Raw genomic sequence first — 22,678 nt, forward strand, 5'->3', positions numbered from 1 at the left:
GCTGCAGGCTGTCGCTCCCTCCTGGTCCCCGGCAGAGCATTGCTTTCTGGACGCAGGGCATGAAATCCCCGCCTCCAGAAAACACACGTGCCTTCAGCCAATCACAGCCAATGACAATGATGTCATTGAATGGCTGTGATTGGTTGACGGCGTGTGTTAGCTAATCACAGTAGCTTTCTGGAGGCGGGGATTTCAAGCCCTGCGTCCAGAAAGCAATGCTCTGCCAGGGACCAGGAGGGAGCGACATCCTGCAGCAGCGCCGCAGACCGCCGGGGGATGTGAGTAATGAATTTTATTCTTTGCTCCGCTGTATTCCCGGCGTATAAGGTGACAGTTGGGGGGTCGTCTTATACGCCCCGTCGCCTTATACGCCGGTATATACGGTATATATTTTTATTGTAACACATTTCTGGATGAATTGCAGGGAAGGGCGTATATATTTAAGCCCTTTCCGACAATTCATCCCGCGATCGCCGGCAGCCCATTACTTTCAGTGGAACCTGCTGTATTGCCGGCTCCATTGAATTCAATGGGCAAACATCATTCTTCTCTGCCACAGCTGTTACAGCTGTGGCAGAGAAGAATGATTTGTCTTCTATATGTTCTCAATGGGGTCGGCGCTGCTGCCGCCGGCCCCATTGAGCGCATATAGAGAAGAGAACAGGAATTGCAGATCGCACATAGGTGCGATCTGCGATTTCTATGGCCTAAGAAGGACCGTTGGGGTTCTTGAAGCCTAAAATCACTCCTAACGCTCTCCCTATAGCAGCTCCAGCATTAACAGCACTTTCCCTGAACTATGTCAGAATACATCTGTGGCGAGCCGCGGGCGGGCAGATTTTAATACTCGGGTGACACCTAATCTCGCCAGCCACTCACTGCAGGGGGGTGGTATTGGGCTTGAACGTCGCAGGGGGAAGTTGTAATGCCTCCCCTGTCTTTCTATTGGCCAGAAAAGCGCGCAAATTTCTCAGGGAAGAAAATGAAAGTGACTCGAACATCGCGTGGTACTCGTCTCGAGTAACGAGCATCTCGAACACCCTAATACTCGAACGAGTATCAAGCTCGGACGAGTATGCTCGCTCATCTCTATTGGTTATAGTTTACTGGTTATCAATGGCCATTGGATCACTTAGAAGCTTTGCTTTTAAATGACAATTTGAATGGAAATGTAGCTAATCTTATATTCAGGTTTTAAATTAAGCATTGACAAATCACTAAAATTGAACAAAAACATGTATCAATAGAAGAGAGTTTTCACATAGATAAGGGGTCATGGTTACAGGTCACAGATCAGCAGGTCAACAGGACGAGAATCCCTCATCTTCAGGGAGTATGCAAGTCAGAGATAGCTTTTAGCACATTCAAAATATTCAAAATATTAAGCAATACTTTAATTATTTACTAACAAAAAATATATAATTTTATCTAATTAAATGGATAGTAATCCTAAATCCTGTTTGCATGCTTCTATGTTTTCTTCTTTTAATAATTACTTCCTTATTGAAATTATTTTGAAATAATTACACTAACAAAACAAAGTTGAGAGTTAACAGCTCGGATCTAAAATAGGGAACACAATTTTGGAAAAATGGGTGTTAAAGAGAGTGTATACATTTATAATAATTGCAAGAGTGTACAAAAAGATAACGAGTAAAAATAATAATAATAGGAATAAAAGTAAAAATGTCCACCATCACTGAGTATCACAGAAAGGAAAAAGAAACAAAGAAGCTGGGGTTGATCAAATCAAAACAAAAGAACAGATCATATTGTCTCTCATGGCATAAGGGCACAGCACAAGCAGTGCATCTCTGAAAAGAAAACAATGCAAGTACTGTGCACACTATGAGGGGGCGAGGTAGGGGGCTTAGCCAAATATTCTGTCCAAAGTGCCCAGGAAGAAAAAGAGGAGGTTTTAGTAACGTATCCAGAAGAATACAGTTACCCAAATGAAATGAAAGATTAATGGAATGAATAGCTTTGTTCAAAGAAGGTGCATCTGAAAATGTTCATTTTTTTTGGCAATTGCCAGGTGAGATGCAAGAAAGATACAGGAGATAATAACTTAATGAAAATAGTTTATCTGTAGGCAATAAACAAAGAGCAGGAGTTAGATACAAACGCATAAATATTTTTTGCGAGGACTCCCGATGCTTGATACCATGTGAAACTTTTTAGTCCAAGACTCAGCAATTCTCCCTTCCTCAAGTTGGCATTGATGTTTAACCCCTTAATACCATAGGACATACGTTTACATTAGAGATGAGCGAGCGTACTCGGTTCAGGTGTTTTTGCACTCGAGCACCGCTTTTTCCGAGTAACTGACTATTTGGACAAAAAGATTCGGGGGGCGCCGGGGGTGAGCGGGAGGTTGCAGAGAGGAGTGGGGGGGGGAAGAGAGAGCTCCCCCCTGTTCCCCACTGCTACCCACTGCTCCACCACGGCCCCCGTCCCCTGGCGCCCCCCGAATCTTTTCGTCCGAGTAGTCAGTTACTCGAAAAAAGCGGTGCTCGAGTGCAAAAACACCTGAACTGAGTACGCTCGCTCATCTCTAATTCTAGCTGCAGGGTACTTAATGCAATAGAACTTAAACTTACATCCTATGTATGGAGCGGGTTCAGAAATAGAGCCAGCACCATCCCACGGTGGGAGCCAGCTGTGACCGATAGCTGGCCTCCCACTGCAACAGTGGGGATCAATAAGAACATTCCTGATGTTAACAACCTGATGTGTAAAATTGCATATTCATTTTTAAAAAACATTAGCATATTTTATCGCCAAAAGACACTAAAGCTTGGCCAGAAACCTAAATATCTCTTCCTTTCTTTGAGGTGTGGGATTAGCATTATTTAGGGTGTCAATGGTATTAATCCCACACCTCAAATTTGAGAGGTCAGGAAAATTAATTTTTCCTCACTCTTTCTTTCAGCTCTAGAACAGAATTTTATAAATAAACCTCTCATATAGGCTTTGTGGACATTCCACACTGAGAAGACGCTAGAAACTGACAACGTTAATGGTAAAAAAAAATTCTAATTTGGCTTTCAAGTTATATTCATGTTCTGGGTGGGAAATAATATATACATTATGTCTCCAAGGGAAGGAAGTAGAATAGGAAAACTTTTCATGCAGTGATAAATACACTGGAGCATGATCTGGCCACATGATGGTCCAATCTTAGTCCATATAACCTTTCTTAATCCTCTGGCATTTAAGAGAAACCAATCAATTCTTGAGTAGGAAGAATGAAGCACAGATAAAAAAAAGTATAGTCTCTCTCAGAGCCATAAAGAAAGCCCAAATATCATACAGTTCTTCTCTCTGTAAAAGTGGAACTATAGGGAAGGGTACTAGATCCTGGAGTTAAAACCAGAGTCAGTTCCATAACTGGATTAAAGTCACCCCTAATTGTTAAAGTACCCTTTCCCATTTTAGAAATTTCTTTCATGTGAAACGTGTGAAAAAGATTTAGCTTGCTGCTTATACAGGAAACATACATCCAATAAAGTGAGAGGAGCATTATTAATCTCACAGACAAGAATTATGAAACAACCTAAAAGATCTACATGTAAGTTCTGCTGAGAAAACAATACTGAATTACTCATTAAAAATAGTACTCGGGCCTCGCTTCATAGCAAACTGTGTTTAAATGGACAGTTTAAGCCCTTAACATTTAACAAAGAAATAGTAATAGGCATGATGTATAAATAAACACAAATATGTGATGTCTTTATGGTGGAGAGAGAGTGTTGTGGACACATAGCATAAAGAAAGGCCTCTCAATAATATAACACAAACAAAAGTAACAGAAGAGCAAATTAAAAAACAGAAAAGCAATATAATAGTGTTCACCTAGTGTCCATTGCACTAAAAGGTGAAGAATAATTTGGGAGTATTAACATATTCAAACATCATGAATAGCTCCATAATGCAAATAAAGTATTAAAGTACAAAAAGAGAACATTATCATTAAAATACTTATCAGATAGGTATGATGACAATTCTTGCCAGCGGAGGACCATTCTTGTGTAATCTGAAGTGGGGGCCTACTTGATGAAGGATGTTGCTTGATCAACAGGAATATCCCACTTCTTCCGGAGGGACAGTCCATCACAGAAGCTGCTACATAGGACGCACCATTTTTTGAGAGGAGAAGCTAAATAGGGAAGCCCCATTTATATTTAATGTTAGCACAACAAAGAGCAGAGGTAATTGATGAAAATTATCTTCAGAATTGCTAAGTTTCTGGAGAGAGATCAGGGTACATCAGAATGGCATTACATGGGTCTGGTTAAGATCCCTTTCGCATTCCTCTCATAAAAGTTTTTTCTTGGTATGATAAAAATGGATTTGAGCTAAGATGTCCTATGGAGCAGCATCTTGAATGGAGCAAGGTTTAGGAATTATGTGGGCTATATCAATAGTATACTCCAGTAGAGAAAGGGATAAAAGTAAAGTATGAAAAAGCTGTAGTAGGTATTGAGAAAAGTTAGCAGAGGACACAGATTCCGGAATCCCACATAATTTTTTGTTGTTTCTTTGTGACCTATCTTTAAGGTCTATTACTTTTTCACATAGATGGGAGATCTCTTTTTCCAATACATTGTGATCATCTACCAACTCATTGTGAGCAACGGAAAATTCACCCATTTTTTTGTTCAACATGGGCTTGTACATGTGGCAAGAGTGTCAAAATTGCATTGAAGTTGATTAAAAAATTTTTGCATATCTTGAGATATCAGCTCCTTTAATGTATTAGTTGTATCAATGGATTATTTGTACGTGGATATGATTGGAAATTACAGCAGAGGTTCAACACATTTAGATCATCTGCAGTGGTAAAATGAGTTCCTTTTTTGAAAGAAGGACTTTTAGAGTTGGAGGGCCTGCAGGGAACCCAGAATACTTATCTTAGTGACCTCTCTATAAGCAGGGTTTTGTTTCGCTGTCTCAGATCAGGAATAGCAAGTAGAGGAATGATGTGATAGAAAAATTTGTTTCTAAGAAGTCACTGCTGTTTGTTCTGGTACTGAGCTGTGATTATAAGAATCTACATTTCCACTGGTGCTGTGAAGGCCAGAAGGGAAAAAATCTGTAAGTTTCTTAGGAACTGTACATTTGGTTAGCTTTTGGCCCATCTTAGGGTGGGAAAAACAAGATGTTTTGTAGATTGGTAGTATTCCCTTTGTTGATAGAAGAATATTTATCTTCAGCAAGTTACTCTTGTGGTCCACAAATAGATTAGTCAAAATTGTCATTACACATACTGCAAAAAATGACAAAAACGGATTTGCATGGTTGGATTTTGCTCATAAATGCTCAAAAATGCAGGTTTCAATTGACTATGGGTTTATGTGACGTTGTAGCCTCCCACACAGCAGCTTAGTAAGGAAAATAGAGATGAGCGAGCACCAAAATGCTCGGGTGCTCGTTGCTTGAGTTGAACTTTCCGCAATGCTCGAGAGTTCGTTTCGAGTAACGAACCCCATTGAAGTCAATGGGTGACTCGAGCATTTTTGTATATGACCCATGCTCCGCTAAGGTTTTCATTTGTCAAAATCTGGAAAACCCAAGAAAGTGATGGAAACGACACAGAAACGGATAGGGCAGGTGAGGGGCAACATGCTGGGCTGCATCTCAGGTTCCCAGGTCCCACTATTAAGCCACAATAGCGGCAAGAGTGCCCCCCCCCCTAACAATTTTTACTTCGGACAAACCCTCATTAGCAAGGCATACCTTAGCTAAGCACCACTCTACTTCCAACTAAGCACAATTACTGCCTGCGGGACACACCGCTGCCTCTTCTCCTGGGTTACATGCTGCCCAACCCCTCCACACGACCCTGCGTCCGCAGCGCACACAAAAGTGTCCCTGCGCAGCCTTCAGCTGCCCTCATGCCACACGCTGGCTGCATAGCCACACCACCCTCATGTCTATTTATAAGTGCGTCTGCCATGAGGAGGAACTGGAGCCACACACTGCAGAGGTTTGGCAGGGACAGGCAGCGACCCTCTTTAAAAAGGGCAGGGCGATAGCCCACAATGCTGTACAGAAGCAATGAGAAATCCAATCCTGCGCCACCTCCGTCAGAAGCTGCAAACGTGGGCATAGCAATGGGGAATCCATGTGCCCACACAGTATTCATTCTGTCAAGGTGTCGCATAGCTCAATCGACACTGCAAGGGGAAAGCCATCTGCACTTTGCCTCCTACCCAAGTCAGTCAGTGTCTTTGTGCCAGACAGGTCAAACACCGCGATGGGAACTAAGTGGTTACCAACAGCATAGGTGGGTCCTAGGCAACCCAAGACATGAACAATTAATGAATCTGAGCTGCCAAACATGGCAGACTTGCACTGCGCCCACGATATAGGCCTCGGCCCATAGCTTCAGCAATCGTAGGCAGGAAGCGGACTTTCACTGCACCCAGGACATAGGCCTCTGCACAAACCCTCAGCAATCGTGGGCCTAGAGCAGACTCCAATGCTAGCATAGCTGTGAACGTCTCATTAGCACTGTATTGCTCCTGTAGTTTGTCCCAATGCAGTGCCCCGGATTGTTGAGCTAACGTCACGTAAAATACAGGTGGGCTTCGGCCCACACTGCATACCCCAGTCAGACTGGGGTTTTTATAAATCGACACTGGCAGGTACAACTCCCCTATGGGAAGTCCGTGTGGACCCACAGCATGGGTGGCTCCCTGGAACCCACCAGCGGTACATAAATAAATCCCATTGCAGTGCCCTGCACAGCTGAGCTAACATCACATTAAATACAGGTGGGCTTTGGCCCACACTGCATGCCAGTTAGACTGGGTTTTTTCATAAATAGACACAGGCAGCTACAACTCCCCTATGTGAATTGCGTGTGCACCCACAGCATGGGTGGGTCCCAGGAAGCCCCCGGCGGTACATAAATAAATCCCAGGGAAGTGCCCTGCACAGCTGAACTAACGTCAGATTAAATACAGGTGGGCTTCGGCCCACACTGCATGGCTCAGTCAGACTGGAGTTTTTTATAAGTAGACACAGGCAGGCAAAACTCTCCTATGTGAATTGCGTGTGCACCCACAGCATGGGTGGGTCCCAGGAAGCCACCGGCGGTACATAAATAAATCCCATTGCAGTGCCCAGCACAGCTGAGCTAACGTCAGATTAAATACAGGTGGGCTTCGGCCCACACTGCATGCCCCAGTCAGACAGTTTTTTTTTATAAATACACACAAGCAGGTACAACTCCCCTATGAGAATTCCGTGTGGACCCACAGCATGGGTGGGTCCCAGGAAGCCACCGGCGGTACATAAATAAATCTCATTGCAGTGCCCTGCACAGCTGAGCTAACGTCAGATTAAATACAGGTGGGCTTCGGCCCACACTGCATGCCCCAGTCAGACTGGGGTTTATTATAAATACACACAGGCAGGTACAACTCCCCTATGGGAAGTCCGTGTGGATCCACAGCATGGGTGGCTCTCTGGAACCCACCAGCGGTACATAAATAAATCCCATTGCAGTGCCCTGGACAGCAGAGCTAACGTCACATTAAATACAGGTGGGCTTCGGCCCACACTGCATGCCCTAGTCAGTCTGGGTACATTTTTTTGGGGCCATGTACGTTGAACACCGCGATGGGAACACTTAGTGCACTCATAGTATGCACAGACCCCTGTAATACTCCTGTAGCTAAGGTATAAGCTGACCCCGCTAACAGTTATGTTGCAGAAGTCTAGGGAGACCCTATTAACACTTCTGTAGTAATAGTATAGACGGACCTCAGTAACATTTCAGTAGCTGCAGTATAGGCAGAGCCCAGTATCAGTTACATTTCAGTAGTAACAGTATCGACAGACTCCTGTAACATTTCCGTAACAGCAGTATAGGCAGAGCCCAGTATTAGTGGGATTTCAGTAGTAACAGTATAGACAGATGGACAACATCTATGTGGAAAAGCTAGTATTTTCTAAGACAAGAGAGGGGCATTTGATTGCAATGAAAAGGATATTCAAGGTACTGAAAGTCTGCACTCCTCCTCATCTCAAGCTGAAATATGGAAAGGCTTCATTCATATGTTTTCTGTTGTCCATTTCAAAGTGTTAGCAAATAGCAATCCAAGTTTCCGGCTACTACCCCGCATCTTTCGTAGGAATTACCAAAGATGATCACAAGTAAAGGTCTCATCATCAGTGAGTCCAAAATCATTCAGGGAGTATGTGGGTCTCAGCTGGCCTGCTTCCACCAAGGAACGGTGCCTGCTGTTACTCTGTCCCTTGCCCTGCAGGGATGCTGTGTTCTATAGTCACCTGTATTCCGACCTCAGCTGTACGCTTATCTTTGGACTTAGCAGTACCAACAAGTTGGAAGCCACCATTGCTCTAACAGTCGGCTGAAAGCTTCAGCTAGGGATAACGGACTAGTACCGCGGTTTTATTTAGTTGGTTTTCGGAATGTGGCCACGATTAAGTGGGCCGTGGCGGGGAGGGGGTGTGGGGGGCTTTCTTATTGTGTCGTTTAAAGTGAAATTCTTGGACTGCCACCAGACGGACCACTGAGAAAGCATTTGCCAAGAATGTTTTCATTGTTGGAGGAGGAGGAGGGGGATGTTCTTGATACAGTACATATACTGTCCACGTGTCCGTGGTTATATGCACCTTCCCAGTAACCTTGTTGCTGAAACATTGTCGCGCCTGGGGACCTAGTAGCATGGCCTCGCTGCCATCATGTCTTTGGGAAGCCTCCGTTTCCACAACCCTGTAACATAGCAGTAGCAGCAGTATAGGCAGAGCCCAGAATTAGTAACATTTCAGTGGTAAGAGAATGGACAGACCCCAGTAATATTTCCGAAGCAGCAGTATAGGGAGAGCCTAGTATTAGTAACATTTCAGTAGTAGCAGTATAGACAGGCCCCAGTAACATTTCAGTAGTAACAGTAGGGACAGACCCCAATAACATTTCATTGGCAGCAGTAGGACAGACCCCAGTAACATTTCAGTAGTAACAGTAGGGACAGAGCCCAGTAACATTTCATTGGCAGCAGTAGGGAAAGACCCCAGTAACATTTCAGTTGCAGCAGTATAGGGAGATCCCAGTATTAGTAACATTTCAGTAGTAGCAGTATAGACAGGCCCCAGTAACATTTCAGTAGTAACAGTAGGGACAGACCCCAGTAACATTTCATTGGCAGCAGTAGGGACAGACCCCAGTAACATTCCAGTAGTAACAATAGGGACAGAGCCCAGTAACATTTCATTGGCAGCAGTAGGGAAAGACCCCAGTAACATTTCAGTTGCAGCAGTGCAGACAGATCCCAGTAACATTTCATTGGCAGCAGTAGGGACACACCCCAGTAACATTTCAGTAGTATCAGTAGCGACAGGCCCCAGTAACATTTCAGTAGTATCAGTAGCGACAGGCCCCAGTAACATTTCAGTTCCAGCAGTGCAGACAGACCCCAGTAACATTTCAATAGTATCAGTAGGGACAGGCCCCAGTATCATTTCAGTTCCAGCAGTGCAGACAGACCCCAGTAACAGTTCAGTAGTAACAGTAGGGAGAGACCCCAGTAACATATCATTGGCAGCAGTAGGGACAGACCCCAGTAACATTTCAGTAGTATCAGTAGGGACAGGCCCCAGTAACATTTCAGTTCCAATAGTGCAGACAGACCCCAGTAACATTTCATTGGCAGCAGTAGGGACAGACCCCAGTAACATTTCAGTAGCAACAGTATAGACAGACCCCTTTAACTTTTCAGTAGTATCAGTAGCGACAGGCCCCAGTAACATTTCAGTTCCAGCAGTGCAGACAGACCCCAGTAACATTTCCGTTGCAGCAGTATAGGGAGAGCCCATTATTTGTAACATTTCAGTAGTAGCAGTATAGTCAGACCCCAGTAACATTTACGTAGAAGCAGTATGGGCAGAGCCCAGTATTAGTAACATTTCAGTAGTAGCAGTATAGACAGGCCCCAGTAACATTTCCGTAGAAGCAGTATAGTCAAAGCAGCAGATTAACATTTCCGTTACAGCAGTATAGGGAGAGCACAGTATTTTTAACATTTCAGTAGTAGCAGCAGTATAGACAGGCCCCAGTAACATTTCCGTAGAAGCAGTATGGGCAGAGCCCAGTATTTGTTACTTTTCAGTAGTAGCAGTATAGACAGGCCCCAGTAACATTTCAGGAGCAGCAGTATAGGCAGAGGCCAGTATTAGTAACATTACAGTAGTAACAGTATACACAAACCACGGTAACATTTCAGGAGCAGAAGTATCGGCAGACCAAGGTTACATTTCTGTTGCAGAAGTATAGGCAGACCCCTCTAGCATTACTGTGGCAGAAGTATAGGTGGGCAGAATAGAGTTACATTTCTGTAGCAAAAGTGTAGGCCAACCCCAGACACATTGGTGTACCATGAGTGCAGGCGAAGCCCATAAAAATTACTTGGATTACATTGTAGGCGAGGGCCCAAGAAATTGGTGTAATGACAGTACAAATGTATCCCAAAAAAATTGCCGATGCCCAACCCAGAGGGCAGGTGAAACCCTTTAATCGCTTAGCTTACTGTGGCTTAATTTGTAACTAGGCCTGTAGGCAGCCCAGTTAAAATAAAAATTGGTTCAGGTGGAAGTTTGTATTTTTCAATGCAATGCAGGCTGTGGAGCGTGTATCGGTCTTTCCCTCTATAGGTGTCTGTCACCGTACACTGTGTAGGCAGCTGACGACTAACACAGAGTGGTGAAAAAAATGTGTTGTATGTTGGCGTGCACTTGGCGGCAGATAGCGCTTACGTTATACTAACTGCACCCAGCAAAAATTTTTACTGAAGGCTGAAAGCAGGCCTTGCTCTGCACTATGCAATTTTGATGCACCTCAAGTCCCACAGGCCACGCAGTGATATGCACTGGGTCACAGGCAGCCGTAAAAAGGATTTCTTTTTTAAAATTTGTTTTTTTTCAATGCAATGCAGGCTATGGAGCGTGTATCGGACTTTCCCTCTATGGGTGTCTGTCACCGTACACTGTGCAGGTAGCTGACGACTAACACAGAGCGGTGAAAAAAAATTGTGGTATCTTGGTGTGCACTTGGAGGCAGACAGTGCTTACGTTACGCTAACTGCACCCAGCAAAAATTTTTACTGAAGGCTGAACGCTGGCCTTGCTCTGCACTATGCAGTTTTGATGCACCTCAAGTCCCACAGGCCACACAGTGATATGGACTGAGTCACAGGCAGCCGTAAAAAGGATTTCTTTTTTAAAATTAGTTTTTTTCAATGCAATGCAGGCTATGGAGCGCGTATCGGACTTTCCCTCTATGGGTGTCTGTCACCGTACACTGTGCAGGCAGCTGACGACTAACACAGAGCGGTGAAAAAAATGAGTTGTATGTTGGCGTGCACTTGGCGGCAGACAGCGCTTACGTTACACTAACTGCACCCAGCAAAAAAATTTACTGAAGGCTGAACGCAAGCCTTGCTCTGCACTATGCAGTTTTGATGCACCTCAAGTCCCACAGGCCACGCAGTCATATGCACTGGGTCACAGGCAGCCGTAAAAAGGATTTCTATTTGTTAAAATTTGTTTTTTTTCAATACAATTCAGGCTATGGAGCATGTATTGGACTTTCCCTCTATGGGTGTCTGGCACCATATACTGTGCAGGCAGCTGACGGCTAACACAGAGGGGGGGGGGGGGAATTTGTATTTTCTTGGCGTGCACTTGGAGGCAGACAGCGCTTACGTTACGCTAACTGCACCTAGCAAAAAATTTTACTGACGGCTGAACGCAGGTCTTGCTGTGCAATACTGAAGTACTACAACTTCCAGCAACCACGGAGTTAAATGCACATGGTCACAGGTACCCCTAAGAAGGACCGTTGGGAGGACCGTTGGGATTGTTGTAGACAGGATTCCACACTACCACTGTCCCTGCCTCACCAATACTTCCCCTATACTACGTAGTACAGACTGCAGCCTGAGAACACTATAGCTGTAATGGGGCTACACGCCCGATATACAAAAAAATAAAAAAAGTGCACAACTGCTCCCAGCAGCCAAAACAGTAGTGCACTAGGTGAGCTGTGGCCCTAAGAAGGACCGTTGGGGTTCTTGTAGACACTAACACTCTCCCTATAGCAGCAGCACTGTGCCTAATCTCTGCCAGCGTGCGTCTGTGGCGAGCCGCGGGCGGTGCCACTTTATATACTCGGCGGTCACTTGATCTCGCAAGCCACTCACTGCAGGGGGGGTGGGATAGGGCTGGAACGTCACAGGAGGAAATTGTAATGCCTTGGAAGGAAAATGGAATTAACTCGAACACCGCGTGGTGCTCGTCATGAGTAACGAGCATCTTGAGTACCCTAATACTCGAACGAGCATCAAGCTCGGACGAGTACGCTCGCTCATCTCTAAAGGCAAACAAAATTTTGTATTTTTAATAAGTGCAGCAGTAAGTCCCTCTCACTTTAGGCTGGAAATTTTATCACACAAGCAGAATATGCAGAGCCAAAAATTTGCAGAGTGCACCAATTAGTCGGAGTGTTGGCCCTCCAAGCTCAGCAAACAGAAAGCAGCCAGTTCAAACAGACTCCAACGATAATGTTCAACACAATCAGTCTGTGCTTGCCTGTTGTGGGAGCCAGGTAGCCTGTCAGCACAAGCACTCTGAATTCTCATGCCTCCTGTCCTGGGGAGCAGAGGGCTGCTTAGTGGATTAACCCCAGCATATTCACCCCTTTGAACTGAACTGCTGGTCCAGCAAGTGTTTCACAGAGGATATTGTGGGGAGAGGTTTCCTGCGGCACTTCTATTTCCCTTCAGCTCCACAGCCAGTCTACACTGCAGCCTCACTGCCAGGCAGATGGAGCACACAACAGAGCTGAAGGCAGATTACACTCTCCACAGTCAGCAGGTAGTCCTGAACTGCACACTTCTATTTTAAAATAAAGTAGACTTTCCTTTTCCTATTCAAATAAAATAACAAAAAGGGAAGACTTGAAATGAGAATTCACCATTCTATTCTATCATCCTCTCTACCTGACAGAAATATAATAACATTATTCTCCATATACTGAGTTGCATCTGAAACTCCAGACTTAAAAGGTTTAAAAACACTTCCCTAAGAGATTTTTCCTAAATAGAATCACATAAAGCCAAGGCTTGAATGTACCGTTGTACACACTGAGCAGCATAAAAATATCGCCAGACTCCTTTTTTTTAATTAGTTTGCAAACTTGTAATTGCTGTCAGTCTGTGCGTTCAGAAATATTGTAAAGTTCATTTGGCTGCAGAGAGCACCTGGCTAGAATACTGCTTAACTAATAAAAGAACTGTCATAAACTTCCCAGGATGTGTCACATTATATGACTGGTTCTTTCAGCATTCTAAAGGAAAAAATAATTCAAGTAACCTAGTGTAAATGAGAATAGTAGGATGATCACAGTTTGTTTGAAATTCATATTTACAGATCTCCAGCCAGTCATGCCTCGCATTTTTACGCTTTCACCTGTATGTCTGAGACAGATACATATTTCAAAAGATGTTTATGGAACTGGGATATTGTATGTTTCACTGTGGGATTCAGGATTCCTCTGTGATATTATCCTTCTCTGGGAACATTAAATATGTACTCACACTTAAATCATGTACCACAGGCAGGGACACTTTTATTTTTCCTATATGTCAGTGACTTTATGAAGTATTGAATTATACTCAAGCATCGGCAATACTGTTTTCCTCTGAGATCATGGCCTTCTCTCGACAAGTTTCTCTTATTGGCTTTAAACACATTTTCCAACCTTTGAGTGTCATTTACTGACTTGTTGTTCCAGCTTATTAAAACATTCAATCTGTTTGTCATATTCTATTGACTGTGTTTTCCAGTTAATACAATAATATCACTCATTAGAATGTATTATTAAGTTCTGAATATAATAATCAGCCCACTGCTTTGGTCAGTAGAGATTTAACCCTGGTTCTCTTATGTATTGCAAAAAAAAACATGATGTGCTAATTTATATATGTCCTACTGTACACAAGCACATGTCTGTGAATGCACTGAAGTCAATCCTATCTCAAATGTATCTGACTTTTGTGCCATAGATGTACGGCACAATATATGGAGCAGTTACTATGTTACAATTTCACCTAAATAAGAATTTAAAAAGTTACTTTATATATCAGAAAAGCTATTATCAGACATGTTACTATATACAGCCATATTATGGGGACTTTCAAACACGTGGTACCCTGGAGTGGGGGACATGACTGAAGACTGGCAAATGTCACAGTAGATGTTTTCCTCTTCACATTGACTTTTCTTATGACCCATTTGCACACAAAGATTATTGCTCAAAATTCGTTCAAACGACTGAAAATGAGTGATAATCGTTACATGTAAACGCAGGCATCATGCACTTTTTGCCTGAACAATGATTTTAAGGTGAACTTAAAATCCATTGTTCAGCCACAGAGAGACAAAGTATTTCTCAACAGACAGCATGCTGTGTTCTCTGTGGAAGATGAGAGATTACATTGTATTCTGCCCGCAGCCCCTATAAGAACAATGCAACTGTTTGCACAGCAGGGTGTGTGATTAGTCACATGATGGGCTTTGCAAACAGTTCCTGGAGGCTCATTTACATGCAAATGAAGATGATAAAGTGTCCATTAACATTTTATGCAAATAGATTACTTGTAGTGGGGTTGATCAGATCCCAGGGGAATTGAAGTATGCTAATAAGCAACTGAGCCAGTCTAGCAGACAGGATTACATATGGTGTATCAAGGATGAGGAAGACAGTTGGTAACTGTGCAAACAGGTAACCCACATTTACTGAAGTAACTCATACAGAGCATAAACAGTGCTAAAGTGCACAGTCAATGTTAAGATAACAACAGCATGTATTCAGGCAGACTCCTCAGGCCAATTCTCCTCCTTGAGGCAGTAGCACTCTCTCTGCTGGCAGTTTACTTCAAATTAGTTTTTTCCCCACATATATAGAACTGTAGGGCTTCTCCAAGAGTTAGACCTTTGCTTTCTATGGCCACCACTTTGCAGTTGCGCAAGCCACCAGTTTTTCCCCAAGACTTAGCAGTTATCTGTAGTGTTGAGTGATTATTGAAATATCCTGGCCCGGTTTTCAAAAAACAAATTTATGTTTTCTTCTATGAATGTCACTCAGTTGTTAGCATTGTTGCCTTGCAGTGCTGGGGTCCTAGGCTTAAATCTCATCAAGGATAACATTTGCATGGACTTTGAAAAACCCCATCCAGATGTTGCCCTTTGACAGATCTGAACTCCAGCACTTCAAGGCAGCAGTGCTAACAATTGAATCACCACACTTACTTCTCTTTCTTCTCTCTGCTCTGGAGGAGGAGAAGAGGGAGAAGAATGTGAATAATAAACACAAAGAGAACATATTAACTCCATGTAGGTGTTGCTGATAGTCAGGCATGAACCAAGAATCTCAGTGTTGCAAGGCAACAGTGCTAGCTAATGAGCCACCAAGCTTCTTACTTCTTCCTCCTCCTGCTTATTCTTCTCTGCAGAAGGAATGATGAAATCTTGTTATTCTCCTTCATCTCCTTCTTTCCTTTCTTTCCATCCATCTCCTTCTCCGCCTTCCACTTTCATTTTCTTGTCATTCTCTACTGGAGGAGGAGGAGAAAGAGGAAGAAGGAGAAGAAGGAAGAGCAAGAAGAATGAAGATCAAACATGGTGGTTTAGCTGTCAGCAGTGCTACTTTGTAGACCTAAAGTTATAGGTTCAAATCTGTCCAAGAGCAACATTTGGATGGTGTTTTTAAATGTTATTTTCGAGTTTATTCTTGCTGTTTTTACCTCCCTTTGGAGCAGAACAGACAAGTGTGGTGGCTCAGTTGTTAGCACTGCTGCTTTGCAGTGCTATAGTTGTAGGTTCAAAACTGTCCAAGGAAAACATCTCGATGTAATTTTTTTAAAAGTCTATGTAGATGTTATACTTTTTGAGATTTGAACCTAGGACCCCACATTTTCACAGTCAACTTTTCCTCTGTTAAGGCTAGCACTCCTTGGCAAGGCCTGCATTTCCCTTTGTAGAGGCAACACAAACATCCTTCCTCCTCAGAGGCTAGACTCCGACTCTCTCAGCCCCAGTTGTGTGCTTAGCTGTGGCTCCTCCCACACACACTAGCAATTAGCATGTAACTCAGTGATTTCTGACTTCTCCTAAAAACTTTTCTGCAGATTCTAGCATGTGGTAAAAAATTTGCAGGGCCAAACAAGTGACCAATCCCTGAGAGGGCAAAATAAACCCCTACAGTACGACCTGCATACAGGTTCACATCTTAAGCATCAACATACATTATAATAGGTTATTATTACATTAACGGAACACAGTATATATATGGTCTTCAGGAGCTGTGGGAGTATCACAAGTACAACTTTCATGAAATTCTAATATGGTAGCTATACAAATCTATAGGCTGATACTGTACCCCTGTATGCCTTTAATTCCATACAGTGGCATACACAGGTTTCCCTTATGTAAAAGAAGAAATATTTTGCCACACTCATATGGACTTGAATTAGGCCCTGCTAACAGTGGCAAAGTCCCATAGAAAGCAGTAGCTTTATATCTTTCAATGTCCACCTGTGGTTTTCTACTGCGGATTTCCACAGTGAAAAGTAAATTGCGGCATGTTCTATTTGCCACGGATTTACACTGTATTAGTGGAGACCGCGGAAATCCACGCAGAATTCCGCGATCATCAGCGGGCACTTTGTTGTTTAAATCATGGTACTCCCACGGTGTAAATCTGTGGGCATATCCTGCGATGCTCGTGAGCATGAGCCCTTAATGTATATGCTAAAAGAGTAGAGAAAAGTATACTCTAAACACATGGGCACATGTTAGTAAACATTTGTTTTCATGGAAGTAAACTCTTTGTCTCAATAAAGTTTGCTGAAACACAGGAAATAGTAGAAGAGTCATAAGGAAGCGTTAAAGTATTTTTTTTTTTTTTTACAAAAAAAAGGAATTAAAATGTGTATGTCTCACATAGTGTGCAAATATCTAAAAACAAAACACTGTTTAAAACCACACTAATGGTTTATTTCTATTGTATAAAAAATCCCTATATAGTTTATGGTACAGATGTAGCAGCCTCCAATGACTGCTGATGTGCTATATTAATCATATAGTGCATCACAGCACTATATGTTGTTTACATAATGCTGCCATCCTCATTCACTCTGAATGAATGGCATGCTGTGCAAATATTATAAACATGTTATGTTCTCACTATAGCATGCTGTGGGGGAAATGTTGGTGGCTGCTACACCTATAAATAGATAGAAGTATAACTTTAAAAAAATTAACATATGTGTTGAATAGAAAGATTGGAGTGATTTTCCAACCATACTCAATGCTGAAATCAAGGTGAACGTATAGAACCTAATTGTTGTCCACAATATAACTTTTGCAGGGCAAATGTAGCTTTTTTCATTTGCACTACATGGCTAAGCTTTGCCCAACTCCACTAGATTCTCTTGGTCTTCCTGAAATAAGTTTTAGTGACACCAAAATGGTTGGGTGATAAGCAGATACTGAGATATAGCTAATTTATGGTAATGATTCCTGCAAGCTTATAAAATGGCCTTTCTTTAATAAGGAAATACCGTTTTATAAGCTTATCTTTGTGCTGTTTAGTTTTCTTGTGCGTTTATATCTTCAATTGCAGATTTATTACTGCAATATTTACAATAATGTTACTACCTGGGATTTCTTGTTGCTACCTGCTGCTGAAAGAATTTGTTAAAACTTTCTTTTTGTTCTTTTGTTTTGTAAATACTGCTGGCATTTTAACATACATCCATTCAAAACAGCTGGGGTGGAGAAATAAAACATTGCTTGAAATACGTACTTAAATAAAATCTAAATATGGATTTATATGTACATTTTATGAGTACATTAAAGAAGCCAACAGAAAATAGGAATTACAACGTTCATCAAAACTATAGCCAATCTGCTCCTCACAGTGGTGTCGCATCAGCATATATACTCTAAGGCTAGTTTCATATCAGCATATTACAGGCACATTTTTGAATTTGTATTACTAACGAGTGTCCTTAATGAACCGTAGGTCTACTGACCCAAAACTTGTAGCATCATAAGATCCACGGTATTCTGTGAGTTTGGATCCGTAGACCCACTGTAGGGTCGAAACATTCATCCATAGTACTGAAACTGGCCTGATGCTTACAATGTTGAAACAGCAACAGCAAAACAGTTTAAATGTACAGCAGCATGTGGGGGATTTCTGGTAGATGCCTTGTTAAGCAAAGGTGTATAAGAGCTGCATTCAATCTCCCTGGAAAGCCCCAGTTAGGACCTGTTGCACATTAAGCTTGTCTATCATAGAAAGCCTGTCCCCAATTGGGTGGCCCTATACAGTGCCTTCCCCTAAATGATCATGCTCTAGTTGTCACTTATCCTCAGTGAGGTGTATAGAAAAGAGTTGTCATAATAAGTGAACCCTTCAAGGCTAATTTCACATGTGGCAAGTATGTTACCGAATTTCTGAAACTGGAAATCATTCCCATCCATTGTTTTGGCCAACAGCACGTGGATTTTTGCAAGCCCTATTTTGATAACAGTTGCCACATGTGAATACATATTTAATGAGTTAAGTTGCCTATGCACATTCAACTAAATTGCTAAAAATGGATGATTTCAAGCAAAAGGATTGTTTATCAGATGAAATTTAACAGTGTATAATCATTTTAGCCAACCAATGACAAAGTATCATCATCTGGAAAGAGGCCATGTTTGAATTTTTCATCTAAAAGATCTTTCATCCATGAACAATTTATCCTTAAAAGAACATTATCAGAAGGATTATTCAGTCATCGCCTGGTGTCATTGAGCATGTATGGCCAGTTTGAATAAATGTACTGGCCACCATTGCCTAAAAGGATATGACTGTGTCTGTGATTATGCTAACTAGACAATCATTCACTTGACTATTGTTCAACCAACAACTTTCTTCTAAAGCACATGGCCATCTTTAATCTACTTCACAGCTGGTTACTAATGTGTATTAAAAACAGAAAAATAATAACAATTACAATAACAACAGCAACAAGAACATAACAGCTTTTTGAGTTTTCCATATAACAATATGATCATTTTTATTTCCTATACTTTTTCTGTACTTAATAAAGGCAAATAGCAAAAGGCTTCAAAATGTCGATGAAGATATAAAAGATGCCATAATTTACATTTCACGAGTATATTGTAAAATGTTTAGAATTTGCTATAGTAACTGAAACATTTAATATTTTGATATACTTTGATACTTTAGGACAACATGGCAGACTTTTGCTGAAGTTGTAGTAAAGCTGAAGCTATCTGTTTCTTGCTTATGTGTCCAGCTATTTGCACATGATTTTAATCTAATGTTAGTTTGGTGCAAAACATACTAGAAACATTTATTTTGCAGAGGGGTGTAGGAAAGTCTTTGTATAGAGGAAAGTAGAAAAACGTTCACTTTTGAAAAGGTTTTTTCCCCTTCTCTATTGGGATCAAATCACGATCACCAATAAAAGGTATAGTAATAGGTCACAAATATGACCATGAGACTTACTTCTGTCCGTGCATTCCTACACCTTTTACCATCTCATTCAACTGCTTGTTGGAGTTAATGGACGAGATCTGAGATTCTCATACTGTGACAAGTTGATCCGCAATCCATTGTAAGCCTACAGACACTCCCTATTCGCTTTATAAAAAAATATTGATAAGAAAGGTCTTTCATTAAATATGGACTCATCACCAAAAGTGGTCAGAAAAGGATGTTAAGAATCATTCTAATGAACAGAAGGTGCATTGTGCATAACATATTGCAGTCAAATAAAATGATGGTATTCCAATTAATGTGTCTGAATGCTTAGTTTATTTTTCTTTAGCACAGATGACCTATAATATGAGACATCCTGTTTGAGTGCCATTGCTGTCTCAGAGACAGAAAGCCAAGACTCACAAAAAAAAAAAATCACAAAAATTGGATCACTGAGCAGTGGAAAGGCATCGCCTGGTCATATTAATCCAGATTTCTGTTGTACTATGATAAAAGTAGGGTCAGAATTTGACACATGCAGAACAAATAGATGACACCTTCATACCAACTGTTCAGAGCATGTCAGTACCTCCATCTAATTTGAGGACACTTGAAAAAGCTATCCTGTAAATATGGGCCAGTACTTCTGCAGAATGATTTCAACAGCTATCGGAATCGATGTCACAACAAAGGATTCCCAAAACTCTACTAGATGGGTACATCTTATAAAGTGGCTGATCAGGTTATATGTATAAAACAATTCAATTGTATTAGATAAAATAGCATGAATCAGGAAGATATGCAATAAAAACACTATTTATTTGCTACAACAATTAATATACAGTATGTGGTTAATACATACAGTACAACTGTTACATACACAACTTTTTGCTATACTTTTTAGTTACGGCTCATTTTGTATTTACAGTTATTTATGTATCAAGATAATACAACTGCAAATACAGAGAATATAAATAAAATTAATATAAAAACAAATAAAAATTCTCTATGATATTCAGTATGGTATCTAGTTCATCAATGTATAATTGTTTCGGAGTATGAATTATTTTCACTAATGCGGGTGTTGACTGCTGTAATCGTTTGCAGAATACATATTGCCTTGCAACCAGTGACACAACATGTGTAAGAAGTGGGACCCCTTGATGTTTCCCTCCTTGTTCATGTTCTTTTGGGGTTTATTAGTCATCATGATTTCCTGCGGTTTAGCATTTTTGGCATTGCCACATACACAGTACGGAAGCTTAACCATCTGTCTCAGGTGATGCTGGCAACATCTATTTCATCTGAGAGCGTCTCATACATTTCTTAAACAGCATGTTCCTGACATTTTGACTTTTTCCATATTCAACAAATTGAGTGAAAAAAGATAAAGTTTATTATTAATAATATTTCCATAATTTGTACTGTAAACAAGAAACAGTAGATAGATAGATAGATAGATAGATAGATAGATAGATAGATAGATAGATAGACGAGAGAGAGAGAGACACGAGAGAGAGCTTTCGGTTTTCTCAAAGACATAGTAGAACATGCTTCTTAAATATTTTATGTGAAAAAATTGACTTACACTTGAATATATATACTGTATTCACGCATCTGTTGTGGCTCATTTTTTCTTTACGTTCTTAATAACGGCATATTTTGTTTTTCTTCATTTGGCTTTCTGCCATCTACATCTTTAAACAACAAAAATATGGCAGCAATGAGCTGTGGGTGGAAAAACATTACGAACAATATCTATAATTTAGATCACAGATTTGTTTATTTCAACTCTTGTACAGTGTTATTAAAATTATTCTGTTATTAGAAATGTGTTTTAGAAAAACTGGTGTAATAATATCCAACTAGTGGAATAAATAAATGACTGTCTCATATAAGAAAACAATGCTAATTCATACGGCAAGTTTCACTGAATTTAGTAACAGGCCCCAACAGTTGCCTATTTATAAAATAAACAAAGAAGGGTCAAGAAAACAGCTAGCCTGATATACTATAAATTTAACATAAAATGTGCTAATATTCCCTCATTTTCATAATCCACTGAAGATCATTGATGTTAAGCCAACTGGCACGGCTCAGCACACAAAGGATTGAGACCGGGGTGACATCACAGTGTAAGTCCCGGTTAAAGCTCTAATTTCGGCGCCTAATAATGGACTGATTGATTGGCTGGAAGGTAAAATACCATCCGGCCAATCAGCAGTAGTTTGTGCATATTTAATCTGGCTCCTCCTCACAGAGAAGGCTGATTATGCTTTTGTCTGAAGGTGTTCTTGGTCTTGTCAGCGGTTCTTTGTCCTAACCTGTGTCTCATTTAAGATAAGTCTGCTGCTTATTCATTTATTTATCTGGGGTGTTTGACATCTTATTCCCTGTACTCTGGTGGTTAATTACTCATTGAGTGTCATCTTTCCTAGTCACTGTTCCCTGTCACCATCTATGAAAAGGAAGGGTCTCTTCAAGTTTCTAACATTTAGTCACCCTCATCAGGGTGGGCACTCTGCTGATAGGTAGGGTTTTCCTGTATCAGAGGGTTTAGGGTCAGCTTTCCCATATTCCCTATTTTGTATTTCCTCATACAATTTTATGTGTTATCTGTATTTAAAGGCCCATTTACATGCAACAACATCACTCAATTTTTTTTTTTAAATGAGTGACAATCATTACGGGGGCATCGAGCACTTTTCATTTGAACAATGATTTTTAGGTTAACTTAAAATCCATCATTCGGCCACTGAGAGATAAAGCAAACACATTTATCTCTCAATAGACCACATGCTGTTCTCTCCATGGCATGTTTACACTAGCCTGGAGAGAACAATGGAATCTGTAGTCAGCGGCGAACAGCTGTTTGCACAACTGGGCGTGTTTAAGCACACACTGGGCTCTGCAAAAAGCTCCTAGAGACCCTTTTTACATGCAAATGAAGATGATAAAGTATTAATGTACATTAATGGCCATTAACACTGTTGCCATGCAGTGGTTGCTGGTCCTCCCGGGGTGGCAGGGTTAAGGGGTCCCGCGGTCAGGGGGTGTCCCCCCGGCTTGTTGTCCGGCTGCCGGGGG

This window comes from Eleutherodactylus coqui, chromosome 1 (assembly GCF_035609145.1).
Source record: "Eleutherodactylus coqui strain aEleCoq1 chromosome 1, aEleCoq1.hap1, whole genome shotgun sequence".
Classification (NCBI taxonomy): domain Eukaryota; kingdom Metazoa; phylum Chordata; class Amphibia; order Anura; family Eleutherodactylidae; genus Eleutherodactylus; species Eleutherodactylus coqui.